The sequence below is a fragment of the Gavialis gangeticus genome, unplaced genomic scaffold (genome assembly GCF_001723915.1).
Source record: "Gavialis gangeticus isolate Ggan-Ray unplaced genomic scaffold, GavGan_comp1, whole genome shotgun sequence".
Classification (NCBI taxonomy): Eukaryota; Metazoa; Chordata; order Crocodylia; family Gavialidae; genus Gavialis; species Gavialis gangeticus.
Window position 1 is genome coordinate 2,710,269 of NW_017729026.1, and position 5,132 is coordinate 2,715,400.

Below are 5,132 nucleotides of genomic sequence, written 5' to 3' on the forward strand. Positions count from 1 at the left end.
GCTAATTAAAGCACCGTGCTTCCCTTCCCCTGTCCCAGAGCATGTCTATAAATGCCCATGGACTCCAGGCTCTCAGCCTCTAGTCCTAACCAGTGGACTACAGTGCTGAGCTAGTTCCTGTGCAAGTGCATAGAAGGAGAAGACCCTGTGAGTGTAGTCTTCCACCTTCTTTATCTCCGCCCTTACAGGATCCTAACAGATTACTATGCTTGGTACCCTATGTGGAAACCTAGAGCCTATGTGTAAGCCCCCTTACCTATACCAGGATGGCCGAGTGGTTAAGGCGCTGGACTTAAGATCCAGTGGACATATGTCTGCGTGGGTTCAAGCCCCACTCCTGGTAGCTGCTGTTTTAGGGCACCAAACTATGGGGAAGTGTAGACAACTTGGACAGGCTTGCCTGATGATGTTTAATATGGAGAAATAATGCACAACACACTTACAGGCTCAGCAGCACTATGCGTGCCAGCACCACAACTGAACAAGACCTGGGTGTCATGATAAACCACAAAATGAACATAAACCGCCAGTGCTATAGATACTGTGCCTGGCAGAGCTAATCAAACACTGGCATGCATACACTGAGGCACACTCTACTCAGTGGTGAGACCACAGCTGGAGTTCTGCATCAGTTCTGGGTGCTGCGCTTCAGGAAGGATGCCGTAGAAGCTCAAGAGAGTCCAAAGGAAGGCCACGTGCATGATTAGGGGCCTAGAGACCAGGTCATATGAGGAGAGTCTAAAACACTTGTGATTGTACAGTGTGGAGAAGAGAAGACTCAGAGGCCACTTGGTGGCAGCGTATATTAGGGTCGTATATCAGGGCCTGGGGGACCATCTGTTCACTGAGGCCCCCCAGGGGAGGACAAGAAAGAATGGGCACAAACTGATTGAAGATTGCTTCAGACTGGATATAAGGAAAAACTTTATAAGTCGAGCACCGAGGGCTTGGAATGGGCTCCCCCCAGAGGTGGTACAGTCACCCACCCTGGCAATCTTTGAAAAGCATTTTGATGCCCACCTTGCTGAGGTCATCTGACCCCAGCAGTCGTTCCTGCCCAAGTGCAAAGGGTCCTGGATCCAATGATCTGTAAGGTCCCTTCCAGCCCTTAACATCTATGAAACTATGAAACTATGAGTGCAGGGAGGGGGACTGTCACAAGGAGCCTAGTCAGTACATCAGCAAAGTGGCTAGTACTCTACATATCTGCTGGCATCCAGAAGCAAGGCTTTGGAGTGCATGCTGCTCATTTTAAGCAAGAGAACATGCCACTCTTTAATGTGCTGCTATGGAATTCATAAGCTCCTGCTGCCTGTATCTACTGCGGCCAGGCTGAATTGTCAATGTGTATACTCATTTGCTCCTCAGTTTAGTACAAGTTTTATTAAGCATGCCCAGTCTATCTATTAGAGCACATACCACTATGCTTTGGCTCCCGTGCATGGACAGTGCCTAGATGCTCAATGTCACTGAATTTCAGACATACATAGCTTTGAAAGTTCCCCCCTTCCCTCTCGTTTTTGTATAGCAAATCTGTGAGTGCTTGAGTGGTAGTCCAAGAGAATTCAGCTCGCTTGACTTTCTGCCTTTCAGGGTACGAATGACTCCTGTCAACCTGCTTGAACTAAAAGGGAAGCAGTTAATGTGCAAACAACTTTCTGTCATTACCCTGGGGAGGATCCCACCAGGAGAGTGAAGAGTAGCCATAGGAGAGAAGTTTTTTTCAGCATTTTTCAATGGCATGTCATTCCTTTGACCTGCTGCTGATATGCTCAGTTCTGCTACTGGTTGCACGAGAAATATAACATTTCATTGTATGGGATTTCTAAGCAATCAGTCCTGAATGGAGTGTAGTTTCTATTGGGCAGTTAAGTGAGGGAATCTCTGAAAGCAAATGAGAGACTTTACTGCTATAATTCTGACAAAGGGCAGGCTACAAACAGTGAAGATCCTTTGTTTGCTAATTTTTTTTTTATGTATTGCCCCGTGTCTGTCTCCAAATTGATTTATATCAAGAATAAGAGTCAAATTTATGATCATTATTTCAAGCTCTGAAAAACAGAAGCAGAATTTAGGAAGCTATGTTAGTCCTGCAGGAAGCTGTTTCTTTTTCTTACATTGATAAGGTAAAAAATTGGCCTGAATTTTTTACCTTATCAATGTAAGAAATTGAAACAATGTAAGGAATTGGGCTCCTGACCATTGCAGAAATCCCTTGCTGCTCAGAAAACTGGTATTTTTTCCCCTTATCATGGCTTGCATCTCACAGATGTTATTGATTATAAAATTACCCATTCCTTTTTTATAAATGCAACCACAGTATATCTGAATCAATGACCTCTGGTGACAGGGAATTCGACAGGTGTACATGAATGGCACAGCCTGAGATTCACACAGTGGACCAGATGGTGATCCTTCACTGCCTGACATTTAATCTTTTAAACAAAGACACTGTTCACCTGGTGTTAGTACAATCTGAGCTGATTTGGACGAGGAGTGTGTGTGACCTCTAGCACGCTGAATTCACACAGGAAAAAAAATAAAAAAGTAATTGTCATGCTATGAAAAAATATTGCTTGTAGGGCTGTTTGTTGCCATTGGTGATAGGTCTTTGATTTAGGATAAAAAAGAAATTGCTCCAATGTAAAACTAATACTTGGAGCAAAAAAGGAGAGTTAAAAAAAGGAACAAAAGGGCTGTGATAAAATAACTCTAAAATATTTTCTTTCTGACATTGTCTCTGCAGAACCCCAATCTAGGCCTTGCTACAAAAGCCATAAAACCTTCTGAAGCTGCTCTTGTCAACAGAGAGCATGCTTCAATTCCCAGGAGCTCTACATCCTATAAATGAAGAATATAAATAACTCACCAATAGGCCTTCAAACGCTTACTGTCCACCTACCTGAGGATTTATGGAAGTAATTGTTACCTTTCTCTGTCCTGTTAGTTTAGTATAAATCATTGTAAATAGTTTATAATTCATTCAGTTAGTTTTAGCGTAGACTCAAAAGTCTATTTACCTTTTGTCATTTTTTGATTGTTTTTTGAGCTCTTTGATGTTTCTGGGTGGCCTCAAGCATTATTCAGTAAGGCAGACATGGCTAAGACAGAGAGGTTTACAAGATGGTTATAGTCCTAGAAATTCCTTTAGTGTCTTTGCCCATAAAGTCACAAGTTATTTCATAGTTTGGATTCCTGAGGGAAAGAATTTTTTTTCCTAATGAATGAAAGATTTATTAGAATTATTTAAAAAATATAGTATTTTTTATTGGAGCTAATAATAGCTTTCCTCCAGTAAATGTAATATTTGTATTTGTATTATAGATCTGTTTAACTAGCTGATCCTCACATTGTTCCATGACATAAGTATTATCCCTATATTACAGAAGGGGACAAACTGAAACAGAAATCTAAAATAATTTGCCGAACATCATATAATAAGTTTAAGACTTAACTTCCCTGGTCCCAAAATGGGCACTCAGCCACATGGTACCACCTAACTATTTTGGGAAATGGCATTCCCTCTGCTTGATCCCAAGGGAAGAGGTTTGCGTTTTTCTTTAAAAATTCTGCCCCACGTATTTTCAGTTGAAAGTAATATATTTAAAGTTAAAAAAATGTTATGTTATCTACATATGTGTATGCCATGTCTAAAAGGTTATTTAAGCCTGGGAAGAAAGCCTTGCAGAGTTGTCTTTGAGCAACTTGCAGTGGGGGAATCCCAGGGTATGGAACCCCACCACCACCACCACCAGGATGTCATGCAAGTGGAAGACTGTGTCCCCCAGTATGTCCTGGAGGGTACTGCACAACTCCAGGATGGCCTCCCCAGCAATGGCCTTGTCCGTGCCAAAGAGGTGGCCAACATATCACAGGCCAGTGAGAATGGCCAGCTTCAGCAGGGTGAGGGCCAACTAGGTGTCCACAGGGAGGGGTGGCCACATGCTGGTGTCCTGCCACTCCAGGTGTGGCTGGTGCTGCTCCAGGAGATCCCAGAAGATGACCTGGGTCATCCTGAATGCCTCCAGCCAGCAGGGCTGGAGTCTCAGGAGGGCAAGGGCAGCCCCAGCGGTGGCATCCAGCAGCATGTCATCAGCATCCCTGCTGGGGTCCAGCCAGCCAGATGGGTTCCAGGCAGCAGGTGCATGACTGTGGTGGCCCTGGGATGTCATGTGATGGCCTGGTGGTCGCTGCATGAGCCAGAAGGGCCCAGATGGCAATGGGCCAGTTGGCAGTCAGTGCAGCAGGCCAGCAGGGCCAGCACAGTAGCCAGCAGGAGCCCAGGTTCCTGGTTGTGGCTGCCAGGGGCACAGGCTGGAGCAGCCATGGTGCAGGGGGAGCACTGTTGCATACTGCCCCTGTGCTGCACATGTTGCTCCTGGCCAGGGAAGTGGCTGGCTAGGGAGCAGCGAGTGGGGTTGGCTTTTAAAGATGGCTTCTGGCTGCTGGCAGCTACAGCCAGAGCATGGGAGTTCCCTCTGGTGGTGGCAGGGGCCCATTTCTGGGCTGCAAGATGTGGCAGCAGTATGGTGCTAGGAGCAGCAAATCTGTTGCCACATCCCTGCATGTGTACACTCCTGCCCAGGACCGTTTACCTGCAAGTGGTTTATTCTCAAGTAAACTGCTCCAGCATAAATCCACCTGTAGATGCACCCAGTGTTCTATTCACTAACATAAATTCTCCTGTCTAACAAGCTGAGGTGACACCCTTGATAAGGACACTTTTGTACTCATAGATTATTGCATAGTGACGTAATTAATGTTGTTACATTTCAGGAATGATTTGGAATCTCCTGGGAGCACCATGAAAGTGAGGTACTGATTCATGGAATAAACCTCAGAAGTCATCTCTACAAATACAAATACCTTTTCCCCATCCGTCAATCAATGATGACAAGGGAACAAAGTTTAAGATATATCAAGAGAAATAAAAACACAGCAGCCTGTTACTTTGCTTTGAAGCTAGTGGTAGAAATGGTACCTAATAAAAGGGAAGCTTCGTATACTATTGTGTATCACCACACAAATAAGTTATTCCTTATGCTGAAATAGCATAAATATGTGATGGAGTGGAAATGTCTGTTCAACCCTCAGTGTAACATCTAATAGGTAAGAAAGGAAAATTGAAAGCC

General features: G+C 44.4%; 1 non-coding gene across 1 annotated transcript; it reads left to right on the forward strand.

Moving 5' to 3' along the window:
• Window positions 1-260: 260 nt before the first annotated feature.
• Window positions 261-343, forward strand: TRNAL-UAA. The gene has a single exon. It is a non-coding gene; the product is annotated as a tRNA-Leu (tRNA).
• The last annotated feature ends 4,789 nt before the right edge of the window (window positions 344-5,132 follow it).